The sequence below is a fragment of the Paramisgurnus dabryanus genome, chromosome 21 (genome assembly GCF_030506205.2).
Source record: "Paramisgurnus dabryanus chromosome 21, PD_genome_1.1, whole genome shotgun sequence".
Classification (NCBI taxonomy): domain Eukaryota; kingdom Metazoa; phylum Chordata; class Actinopteri; order Cypriniformes; family Cobitidae; genus Paramisgurnus; species Paramisgurnus dabryanus.
The window spans coordinates 19,356,480-19,370,485 of NC_133357.1; positions in this window are offsets into that span (position 1 = coordinate 19,356,480).

Genomic DNA, 14,006 nt, shown 5'->3' on the forward strand with positions numbered 1-14,006 from the left:
CGGCGGCTGTCTGTTGTGATTCTGGACGTTGCTCAAATCCCTGTAGCGCCACAGAGCGCCACTCTCACAGTTTAACATTAAATAACATATTTGTCCAAAATCCTTAAGCTGCATACAGCCACATTGTGCAGTAATAAAACGATCAGAAATTGATTATTTGACACACATTTTAAGTAGCACAGCTGTATTAACAATTTGGTGACCTGAATATATACGTAAAATAAAACGATTATTCTAGCAGTATGTGCAAAAAAGCTGCTTGTTACTGTACAGGTAATATTACAGAATCCGAAAGTATTTAGATAAATGCACCTTATGTTGTATACGCAAGGAAACAGACAATATTTCATTAACAAAATAGACTACATATTGTAAGGGTAAAATTACTTTCCTGCGGTGTTTGTTGTCCAGCAAGAGGCGCAGTTTGCTGCTGATTAAAAACCTTTGGCCCTGATGTGATTTTTAAATTAACATATGATCTACTTTTTTGCTTCCTTCATTTACTCAAATAATAAAATGTTAACATGTTTAACCAAAAATATTTAATAAAAATCATAGTTAAAGTTTTTTTAAGTTGATGTTAAATACAAATAATATTGATTTTAAATAAGCAATTATTACAGTTTTTAAAACTTAAATAGGCTAAGTGTGACATTCTCAAATATATTGATTAAAATACAAGAAATGTAGCCTACTTTACAAGTAATCGAGTAAGCTGCCCGGAAAGACCAAAGATATGTGGACCAAAAGTATTACTTTATTGTACAATAATAACCCATGTATTTTAACAGTATTTAAACAGGTGGACTCCATAAATTATCCATATTGTGAGCAGTCTGCTGTGTTTTTTTTAAATAGTTCAATGAAGTTTGGATTTTATTTAGGGGAGAGCAGTGACGAAAGTACAATTTTTCAGAAAAAACGTGATGTTAAAAGAAAATGTTTTAGACAGAGAATATTTTTGCTGTTGTCAATAACTCACAAGAGTGTAAATAAATATACATGACTATGACATTGTTAATATGTAACTGCAAACATATTTTGTTATATTCTAATGCTCTCCGAGTAATACACGAGTAATATTTTCACATTTCCATCCAATTGCTAGATAATACAAAATGCTCTATGCAATGATATTTAAAACTATTACACAAATGGCTATTCTTTGAAAAATCTCAAAACTTTGCAGTAATAATCCGCAGCGCTGATCGATTAAACTTCAGCCCAGGGCTGGGTTTTATGAATGTCAGTTCTTCACAGACTCAATCAATCACATTTTTTATCTTTTTAAAAATTTAAATCTTGTATAATAGAACCTTCCGTGTTAGAATAGAAAAGGGCCATATATTGTTGTTATAAAATAAGAAGCACATACGATGTGTGAAATATCATGTTGTAGCAATAATTTGTACTTACGGAAATGATTAAAGTAACCAAGATGCGTCCCATCACAAATGCTGATTGTCAGATAATGCATTTATTTAACAAATACACTTAATAATTAAAATATTAGCCTACATGATCTAAAAATATTTAGTTTTTTTGCTGGACCGCATATTTCCATCAAGTTTAACTGACATGACAGAAATACTGCGTGTCAGGACTCTGCCTTGAAGTCTTGTTAAATTTGTATTTTGTCATGGTGGCAGAGTTCTGACAGTCCCTGGCCTTGTGTGGAGGTTCATGCCTAGTTTTTGTGTTTTGCATGTCCCTCCGGTGTCTTGTCTTTTGTCCCTGCCCCTTCGTTCTCCTGCTTATTGGTAATCATTAGTTTATTCCCATCACCTGTTCCCGCTCGTTATCTTGTTTGGTTTTCTTATTTAATGTCAGTGTATCTTTAGTTCTGTGCAGGATCATTGTGTTGTGTGCTCGTGTTTCGTGTGCAATCTAGTCATAGTCATAGTCATAGTCATAGTCATAGTCATAGTCATAGTCTCAGTCTTATCTGTCAGTTTTATGTTTCATGTTGTGCACCCCCTCGTGGGTCTTTGTTTTGTTAAGTGTTAAATAAAAGTGTTTTCTGTTTTCCCCGACATCGTCTGCATTTGGGTTCATCTGTCCTGCAAATCCTCACACTGCGAGTCCGCCCGTTCCATTTAAATGGCAAACTTTAAAATCAATAAAAACATGCAGATTCATTTGATAAAATAAAGCATTTCCAAAACAAATATAGAAATAAATACAGTGAATTAATAAAATTGTTTAATAGAAAAAGAGACCGAATTAACCACTGATAGCCGGGGCACACTAGTTCATTTACTTATTGCAGTTCAGTGTTAGTAATTTTTCGCTTAGTGCTGATACCATCCAGCAAATGAATAAATACATGTTGATATATTTCAAATGGATTATTTATTGCCGCAGATAAATATTATAAATATTCTCATTATATTATTATACAAAGTTTGTAGCCTCTTACAAACACATGTAAACACAGCTTGCTCTCTCTCCATCTTTCTTTCTCTCTTTCACACGGCTTACGGCTTTATGTATGGAGATTAAGATCCATAAGAAATAAGCAATACCAACAAAAGTATTTCATTCCAAAAATCGTACAATTGTCTTCAAACAGCATATGTCGGTGGACAGTAGCCTTAACTTTTGCGTATGATAAATAACATATTTTTGAAATATCACTTATATATACAAACTATATTATACTTATTCTATGCGTTCCTTTCTTATTGACAGTCTCATTAAAAAATAAGCGATGTTGATAAACAAAACAAAATTATAAGAATTTCAATCCGCTCCATACTGGACTTGAACCGCAGCAGCTTCGACATTTGAACCGAATGCTCTAACCACCAGGCTAATTGAGACGGTTCATAACTAATCGACTTATACAGTTGATCTGGGCTCTGTTACACCAGGTGGGATTTCATGTTTACTCAAAGCTGTGAAATATTTCAACCCCTTACTTAATGTCGAGGTATTTACTTAATAATTGGGACACCTTAAATGAGGTTGGTGTGCTATTACCGCTCCTATTTTAACATGATACAGAGATGCAGTATTTTCCTTAAGCTACTATAGTAATATATTTAATCTTAGTAACGTTAGAGAAAAAAACTATAATTTGCTGCCCATTTATGATATGCTGCGCATGCATGTAATCTTTAAACACTTATTTCATCATGGATGATCAGTATGAATTGCTCTGGCCTGACTCAGTTCATCATTGATTGGGTAAGAACGGTTCAAACCTACTGGCTGTGGAAATTGATGGGAGGGGCTCATTATACCACTAGCAAACGCCGCTTTTTACGCCGTCTTTGGGAGAAGATAACGCCGTTATTTACGGCGTCATATGGCAAGACAAACGGCGTCACAAAACGGCGTCATTGATTGGATTATAAAACGCCGTAAATAACGGCGTTGTTGCCGATTTTCGCGCGTTTTTTACGGCGTTTGGAATCGCGACGGCGTATTTAGCGGCGCAAATTCTGTTTTAAACGCCGTTAAATACGGCGTTTGGATGCAAACGCGATTCATTTATTGCGTAAATATGACCCTTTTCGCTTGCCATAGCACTCACACTAGTCAAACGAACCAGGCTTTGGGGGTCAAACGCGCCCGAGCGCGGTTTGGTTTGGATAGTGTGAGTGAGCCCTTAAACTTGACTAAAACCTTTTTGCGTTTTCATGGACTAAAACTTGACTAAAACCTTTTTGTGTTTTCGTCGACTAAATCTTGACTAAAACTATCAGTGGTGGACGAATTACACAAATCGTGTACTTGAGTAAAAGTAAAGATACCCAGGGTAAAATATTACTCAAGTAAAAGTAGAAGTACTTGCTTAAAATTTTTACTTGACTAAAAGTACAAAAGTATCTGCCTCAAAATGTACTTAAGTACAAAAGTACTGTGATTTATTATGGCCGTATCATTTTTGTCACAAAACTCAAATTATGTGAAATAACTCTCTTGGCTAACCAATCAATTAATAAAAGGACATTAATAAATCAGACACTGATGTCTATTACAGTAAAATTATCATAAGCCTAAAACCTTAAAAACAAAAAATTTCCTTTAGCATCAAATGAAATAATAGGATTTGAGAGCAGTAAGTCTCATTTCAAGATTTATTTGCTAAATAATTTATCAGTTTAAGTGTAATAAAAACTTGACTTAAGCACAGGTTCACAATAGTTTTCAAAACATATACATAACGTTATCTATCTAGAAATCAGTCTCCCTCTCTTTGACAAATAAAACAAGCCTTACAGAATATAATTTCAGAAACGTTTCATGTGGTTTAGCATGTCATATGTATATTGTAATACATAATTAAATGTATTTATATATTTTAGCAAAACTTTTGAAAATATTAATAACAATCTCAGTTAATAGGGAGCACTCCAATCCACCTGCCTGTTTAAGCATCATACACTGCATGGCTAGTCAAAATGTCATTTATATTTTACAACAGTGTTGATAGTGATTAATTGTCATTTCAAAATAACAGAGCACTGAGCTTCAAATACAATGAACTTAAGTGAAACAGTTAACTAACTTATACGGCTAAAAATAGCTTCAGCCTGCATCAGTTCATTCATGATAACGTCTTATATATTTTAGCAACACAATTAACAGTTTTCTGCAAGCTACTGTTAAGATTGCTCATTTAAAAATATAACCAGAATAAAAATGGCTTAACTCTACGCGTTTCCTTAGATTTGAAAGAGTATTATTTTAAAACGAAATAGCACAGTTTCAAGGCAGGCAGAGAAGACACGAATGACTCGTTCTTTTATTCAAGGACTTAAAAAAAACTCGCGTTAATAAGGCCATTGTTGTTGTGACGGGTCAGTTATCTCCTCCGTTGTTTTTGAATGCAGTTTCATTTTCCAAACGATGCATTGGCTAGCTGCTGCACTTGCGTGACTCGCGTAGCTTACGTAAAACAGCGCGGCAACCAAAACAAGTTTAAAACGAAGCGCATGCTGTACCCTGATTGGTGGTTTGACGCATCACGTGTGCATCTTAGTTTTTTTTTTTGCAGCTTTAGTTTGCCCAGTTACGTTTTTTATCCACTGATAAATAAAAAGGAACGACCGATTTTTTAAAATGTAGTGGAGTAAAAAGTAAGATATTTGACTTTAAAATGTAGTAAAGTAAAAGTAAAAGTCTCCCAAAATAAAAGTACTTGAGTAAAGTACAGATACGCGAAAAAACTACTTAAGTACAGTAACGAATTACATTTACTTCGTTACTGTCCACCACTAAAAACTATCAAGTTTATAAGTGACTAAAATGTGACTAAAACTAAAAAGCATTTTCGTCCAAAAGACTAAGACTAAAACTAAAAGGGCTGCCAAAAGCAACACTGCTGCCCATAACATCATAATTGTGAAGCCACCGTGGCGCCATATTGGTATGCCCCAAACATTCAATTATGGAGCAACTATCTTCTAATTCAGGATTTTTCTTTTCGCTTTGGTATGTAAGTGTGTATTAGTACATTTTAACGATATCCAAAAGATAAAAATCCCAGGGCAAACGATGACACAAGTTATCGTTTCCAACATAAATCTCTTTTCTTGGACTACAACGAACAAACACACGGATTGTAGGCAACAGTTTAGTTCCCGGGTTTGGTGATGTAGACAAGAACGACATTATCATAATTCCTCCCGCTTTAACTGCTGTTAGCATTGAATTGTGAGCGAATCTTTCAGACATGGTTATGAGTGTCACACTTCCGGCTGACATCAGAGGTATTCAGGCCAATCACAACGTACAGATTAGCTGGCCAATCAGGGACACAGCGCTTTTCAGATTGATGAGTTTTGTACAAAATCAGTGCGTTTGAGGATAGCAGTATATCTGGAGCTTCAAAAATGTTTTTTAACCATAAACCATGCTAACACATTGTATTACACCAAATACAAAAAAATAACGTCGGTTTTTAGCAATGAAATAGGTAGGGCTGGACCAGAATATTAGATTATTCGAATATTCGTTGATTCGAATATATATATATATATATATATATATATATATATATATATATATATATATATATATATATATATATTAGGGGTGGCACGGTTCACAAAACCCTCGGTTCGGTTCGTATCACGGTTCTATGGTCACGGTTCACGGTTCAGTACGGTTCTTGTTGTTATTTTTTCTTTAAATTTTTAACACTCCAGAAATGTATTATCTTATTAATGTATTAATTATCCATAATGTAGGATACAGTATTAAAAAAAGTTATATCATGTAATCATGCACAAACTGAATTTGACTTTAAGCACATTGGACCATCTCTGAGGAAAGCCAGATGAGATTTTGATAGAGCAAGAGGGAAGACATTGATGATTTCAACATGCTTTTCATTTAATTGGCAAAAAAGAGAATGTGTATTGCCATCTACATAAACTTTATGTGCATTTTTAGCACACAAAGATAACTTGCATTTATTAAAATGCCAACTTCAGTGTAGCTCTTAGATTTAACACTGAGAGGCTGCTTTAATACTGAGAGTTTATGTGGACGAGAGAGAAACATAACCTTTGCACCTGTAATATTAAAATCTCTTTAAGTCTCTTTTGTCCACTTCTGATTACTTTGAGGGGCAATTTCTGAAATAAGATCGCGCAACTTTCACACGCTAGCAAAATGAAACTACGCGGAAATCAGCCGCTTTAATTTTATCAATGAAAGGCTAAAAATAGCGCTGAATATGAAAAGACGTAAAACATTGTTGTCAGTACCTCAGATTAGATAAATGGTCGGAGAGAAGGCGATCTCTTGTGGCTGTTTGAGCACATTCAACCCATAGACTGCAGTTCTATCTATTGTTTTATTTCCGCTGTCATCATAAGTAACATGAAATAAAAATATGTTTCCACACACCAAACTTATACGACGCTGGCGCATCCTCCAACTGCGGGCAGACTTCCTTTTCTCTTCCACTTGCCATTTCTACACGTAACATAACCCGCAGTTACTTATACTCCAAACCAGTCACCTCTTCTTTCGCGCGAAAGGGAAACACGCTATCTGAGGTCACATACAGGGCATGAGACTACATTGCGCATGCCATGAACCGTTGAACCGTGCGGTACACACGCGCTCCGAACCGAGACAAGCGAACCGAACGGTTCGGATTTTTTTCATGGACCGTGCCACCCCTAATATATATATATATTAGGGGTGTAACGGTACGCAAAAATCACGGTTCGGTGCGAACCCCGGTTTTGAAGCCACGGTTCGGTTCATTTTCGGTACAGTAAGGGAGAAATGCAAACATTAAACTGCAGGTTGTTTATTACTATAAACTTTTTTTTTACAATTTGTTTACACTTTTTTAAACACTTTTTATTAAAATATAACATATAAAATATATATAAAATGAAAAAATTATAAATAAAAGACTACTGCAAAGTTCTTTTTTACATTATTTTATAACAGTAGGTAACTCTTTTCTTAACCTTCTCTTAAACTTTTTCTACTAAAACCTTGAACTAACAAATTCAATTCCTGAATACATTTATGAACTATTAGCCTACATTTTTGCCACCAAAAATTTTCTGTTTTGATTTATTTTGGATTGTTTAACCTCACAGTATTGAACCATCTCTGTATAAAAATAATATTACTGCTCTATGTGTAACTGCATAGCAAGCAACATGATGATATACTTATTATACACTCATTTTGAGATTAGTGAGCTGCATACATAGCCATCTTTGATCTTTTGCACGTTTCTCCTAATCTTTGCTTGTGTCGTCAATGTAAGCTGTGACTTTACTTACGAACCCCTCCGCAGCTGAGTAACAGCTGAGTAAGCCCGGGTTACAGCTCTTCTCTGTCCCGACCAGCTGATCGCATTGTGACAATGATATGATTGACGTGAGGTGCAGATGAAAAATCTGATCACGCATGCCTTATTCTCGCTGTCACAGAAAGCGCATCTCATGAATGCGTAGCAACGAAAGACGCGCATCCTCTCACGCATTTTGAAAGAACAAAGCAGCGCGTTGACACGCGTTTAACATGCGCTTTTAGATACGACACGTAAACATTTACATCAATAATCAAACGGATATACAACTAAGTAAATAAAAATCTTTCTGCGGGCCGAACTATGTTATGTGTTTGATAGAAGACTTGCACTGAACGCGGAGACTTCCGCCACTTAATATGTTCGTGCGGAAACCCACGTATTATGTTCCGCACAGGCGCACACAAAATGCATTCGGCCATTCGGTGCACGTGTGCACCGTGCCGAAAGCCCTGAACCGAAACGGTCCGGTTCGAATACACGTACCGTTACACCCCTAATATATATATATATATATATATTTATCAAAAAATGGTATTCGGAACAGCCCTAGAAATAGGTGCACTTTAAGTGTCTACTACCAGAAGTGCAAACTTTTTTTCTGCTGATGAAACTTCATGCTTATTCTGAGCAGTGTTTCCCACAGATCTGAAATTTACTTGTGGTGGTAGCTGGTGAAAAGGGCAATCATTATTATCCACCGACAAAAAATGGTCTACTATACATGTAACAAAGAACTAATAATGTGTGACACAACACAATACTTTGATTTATAAAACATTCATATTAATTTCACATTATAGTTCATTAATCTAACCACCCCAAACTTTTTTTGCCATAAACAAAGCTGACACTGTTTGTCAAAGCACCACGAAAAAACTTGATGTTTTTGCACTGATATATGAAGCAATTTGATGACCCCTTTTATCAAACTCAATTATATACAATACTATGTATACTATAGCCTATATAGACAGTGCAGGTCTATAGATTATAAATGTGACTGATGTTATAATGGTAATAACTTCTATAAGATAGGCACTTTTACTGCTTTCTATTTCTCTTTTGCCGATTAAAAAAAGCTTAATCCACTAATTATTTCAGATTTAAAAGTCTACTTGCTGTGCTGTCCCGATGACAGACTTTACATTACAGCTTTGCGTTTTTTATATCCTGAGTCAGCTAGAGCTTTGCTCATTCAGTATTAGCACTGCTTTTTGCTACAATCTCTGTGCAAACTGTTTAGATTTTAGTAAAGATATTGTCTATTAATAGTAAGACTATTAAAAAATGGGATAAAGAAAATGAAGCGGCGCGTGGTCGTGACAAGAGCCAGTTGCTATCGCCATAGAAACCGGAGGCACGCTAAAACAGCACTCGAGCTTTAGCGCGGTAGCGCTCACGGCCGTTCTCCGATCGACTCGGGTTTTACACACAATATTAATCAGACTTGGACCCGAAGTAATGAACTAGGACCGACCCGGACCCATCTGACCATTTAAAATATAAACCCGGAACCGTACGGGTCCCGCGTCCTCAGTGAAGAAAGACCTCTAATGGTAAAACTCTGCTCAAGTTCAGAAACATGAAAGGATACAATGTGACACTGAGGTTGCTTCGCGTCGCGCCCAATTCATTGAGAAACAGAGAGCACGTGAACGGACACTCAACCGGAGAGACACAACGTGCTTGCACGCAAAATGAAGCCAACTTAGATGCTATAAACACATATGCACATAAGCATATGCGACCATTTTGGTCGCAGTGTGTTCCCTGGCTGCTCCGTATGTGCTGCTGCAGTTGATCCAGTTTGCCGCGCTGGATGATGAGTTTATGACGCGTGCATCATCTTCACGGTCACCCGACCCCCACCTCTCTCTTGCGCTCTCTCTCGCGCTCTCTCTCTCTCTCTCTATCTCTCTCTCTCTCTCTCTCTCTCTCTCTCTCTCTCTCTCTCTCTCTCTCTCTCTCTCTCTCTCTCTCCAAAACACGGGTCATCCAGTCGAGTTCAGAAATACGGAAATTCGTAAAGTGATTTTTTTTTTACTTGGGCGGGTCGCAATTTACCTGGGCGCAGCGCCCAAGTAGAGCCTATGTATGGGAAACACTGCTGAGTAATACAAGCTGTATCCAGCTGTTTCTCAATTTATTTTCACATTAAGCTAATGCAAAATTAATTAATGTGGACTTCAGTTACTATTCAATTACTCCAGCCTGTATAAAAGTCTATGTACTAAATTACACTGAGCACCATGCAGGCCAAACTGCGAGGCTAACTGGGGTTAATCACAGTAATAGAATTAGCTGAAGGAAACATTAATGATGGTAATTAAAGCAACCAAAAAGAAAGTCAATTCTGTTGCTTTCAAACCAATTGGTCAGATTTGCATCACAATATAGGTGTTTTGTCATCAGTTACAGTTACTTAAGATATCAGTAACAAGTATTGTAATTCCTTGTACATCAAATGACAGTAGGTTACAGTAAGGCACTGTAATTCTCTGTAGCTCTTGTGAATATGTGGAAATGAGCAAGAAGCTGTCATGTTAAATAACAGGTAACTATAAAGAAGTATGAACTAGGCATAAGGGACATTTCCTAAAAGGAGTCATACTCTTTTTAAAATTCACGTTAAAGGCGGAGTGCACAATATCTGAAAAATGCTTTGGAAAAGAGAGTCGGCCCGACTACCAAAACACACTTTGAGCCAATCAGCAGTAAGGGGCGTGTCTACTAAACAACATCGTTGCCTGGTTGCGTATGTGTGGGGCGGGTCTATCAACAGAAGGTCCAGATTCTATTGGGGTAGGGGCGTGTTTATTTAGGTGATTTCAAATGTTATTGTTGGCTTACAGAGATCATGGACCCTGCCTTTAATTCAACTTTTCACATACATTTAAAGTGCATTATAAGAAATATGCAAAGTGCTTTTGTGCTTTAACTTAGCAAAGCGGATATCTTATTTCAGTATCTGAAGTAGTTTTCTACTGTATATCTTTCTGCTGAATGGCACAAAGTGGACTCTGCAGAAAGAGTTCACAGTACTCTGATGTGACATATAGTTACTGTATGAAACCGCTTTGTTCAAATACCAGAGGACTTAAATGCAATCAAACTGCCCGGACTATTGTGATGATGACTGGAGCGATTGACCATTGCAGCATCAGCAACTTCCATTTCATTGGCCGAGGCCTAGAAGTTCTCCCCTCATGTTTCCCGAAAGACCCAGTGATGTGATGATTAGTTTGATAAATGGATTTGATTGAATAAGAGATACGGCTGCAGGTATTTGATCCCTGGACTGAATGCAGACCCTTATAGAGCCGTCATCTCTGTCTGATGCTTCATCAGGCTCGTGAATTCTCATTTAAACTCACACGGGCGTTTTCATGTTATCGTTTATGTCATTTTTCTGCATTGTCAGCTCTGTGTAAATATTCATTTCTAGGGAAATGTGAAAATCGTTTGCCTGTGATGTGCTCATATCTTCATGCATTAGATTTTCTAAAGTGGTGTGTTTATGGGCCAAGCAGATGGTGAAGAACAATTGTACTTATTTTTACTTCTGTAGAGTTTTGTTTACTGAGCATCGAAGTTGTTTTGTGATTTCTTTATTCTCTCTCCTCAGAAAAAATTACTTTCAACTATGATGTGTGAAGTTGCACTGAACTGCATGCGCTTTAAAAAAAAAAGCCGAATGAAGTTAAAACAACTTTTTTGCAAGTCAATTCAACCTACTATTTTAAGTTTTGACTTGTGACTTTGAAATTGTTTAATGCGTCCAATTATTGCATTCGGTCCAACTTCAATGGTTTGTTGAAAATGTTTTGGTCCTATCCCTTTCATACATTTAAATACTTTAACATAGTGTTTGCCTTCAGGATGTGAGAAGACTTTTAACCAGCATAACATAAACATGTTTCTGGATCAAATAAGATACCCTGCCTTTAATACATATTTACAGCCCTACTAATAGTTTTCAACATTTAACAAGGTAATAGTTTATGATGCAGACAGAAGTGAGGAGATGTGTGTTTCTGTGTTTGTATTCTCATAGTTCAGTGGTCCATGCTGTAATGCAGGTTATGAATGTTTTCAAACATCAATACAGTTTAAGTTAAGATGTCAAACTCTCTAGGCTGCCATGTTGACGTTTTGTTTTTTCCTGCCATGCACCCTTCAGTGCCCTCCCTCTCCATCTCAATATTAAAATGCCTGCTATTACTTTGTTGCTTGGCACTCGCTCTCCGCTTTTCCAATGTCATCCGCTACATAAATCTCGGTTCTGCAAGAAAAGGCCTTATCATATTATATAATGGCAGAGTTGTCGTGTTTGTGAGCGTGAGTGCGGTGTCCGGTTGAGTGCTGAGGTTAAGGAGATCCATTTGATCTTTACTGTTATATGCTTGATTATGCGTACAGTATGGCAGCTGTGGTGAATAATTTTTATTGGTTAAATACAAAATTAATGTTGAACCTGTTGTAGGCTGTTAAACAGGTTTATTTGCAGTGTTTTAGTGCTGAATTCACAAAAAGATATTTGTATCTAAATGCTGTAATAGATGGTCATGAATTTGCTCTTTAAAAAGAAATACAGTAGAATAGAAAATGAGTATTGACATCTGTTTTAAATAAAGTTTCATGTAACAATTGCTTTAGGCATTTACAGTGCTTCAATAAATGCATCTCCAGAGAATCATCAGTCTTTATCGATTGATGATTGGTTCTTTTTTACTGTAAGGTGGTACTTCCATCTCCAGCATGGCCATATTGAGTAATAGGATGGCTCAGTCTTGTACTGTATCCAATATATTTGGTTTTAATAATAAGCACTTATTTATATACAAATTAGGTGTGCTCCCTTTTAAAACGGATGACACTAGATTTTAGGGTTTTAGTGAGACACATTTCATAACAGGTTTTGTGATGATATACGGTAACACACACTAAACACTGAAACCCTAATAAGTTGACTGAACTCATTAAATTGAGTAAACTCAAGTTATGGGTCTCCCAAACACTTAAAGGGGACATTTCACAAGACTTTTTTCAAATGTAAAATAAATAAATCTTTGGTGGTCTCGGGCTCGGAACAGAGCGATCACACTAGTCAAACAAACCAGGCTTTGGGGGTCAAACGCGCCCGAGCGCGGTTTGGATAGTGTAAATGCGCCCTAAATAGCAGTGCTGTGGTTGGATAGTGCAGATAAAAGGGTGGTTTTATCCCCTTCTGACATCACAAGAAGAACCAACTTTCAATGACCTATTTTTTTCACATGTTTGTAGAGAATGGTTTACCAAAACTAAGTTACTGGGTTGATCTCTTTCACATTTTCTAAGTTGATAGAAGCACTGGGGACCCAATTATAGCACTTAAACGTGGAAATAGTCCGATTTTCATGATATGTCACCTTTAAAAGAAAAAAACATCAATAATGCTATACAAGTGTAAAACTCCAACTGTTTATATGTCCCAGTAGCTGTTTTTCTTTGACCAAAATTAAATCATTCAAAATTTGTTGGAGCAATAGCTTATGGGTATTCCTCACAGCATTTTGAACTGATAATTTCAAGTTAAATGAACAAAGATACGATTGCTTGACTTTTTGAGTACAAACAGCATTTAGTGAGGTATACAGCTGTTCTCTTATAAATTATTTTTTTCAATAACAGACCATGGTTATGGGGTTGTGGTTGTAACAGAAACATTATCTCTGATGTGTGTGTGAGACAATAATCTAAGAAAAGTAAACAAGGCTTTGTATATTCATAGCTTCGAGCGTGTACTGAAAGAGAAGCGAGTAAATTTCTCTTTGATTGCCGCCACATGTAGTTATTCAGTAATGACTTCTTTTTATTGTGCTATAAAACAACAATATAAGATTTGAATATTTTAAATCTCTCAGAGCAAAGCTTTTTTCAGTTTTTGACAGCCTGTTATCATTTACTCAAACAGATCATGCTCAAACATATATACTGTAATATTAAATTAAAAAAGATTTTAGATTGGAAAACTGTGCCATTTATAAACAAAAGTGTAAACAATGTGGGTTTGTTGCATTCTTCAAAAAATTGCTTTTTGAGCATGTGAAATTTTGACTTTTACAAATAGCAGATGGGGAAAATGTTAGATAAACCTCTTTGTAAATAATTATTAGAAAATCTGGTATCACTACGCTCTTAAAACGGTTGTGTTAAAACAGCACATTTT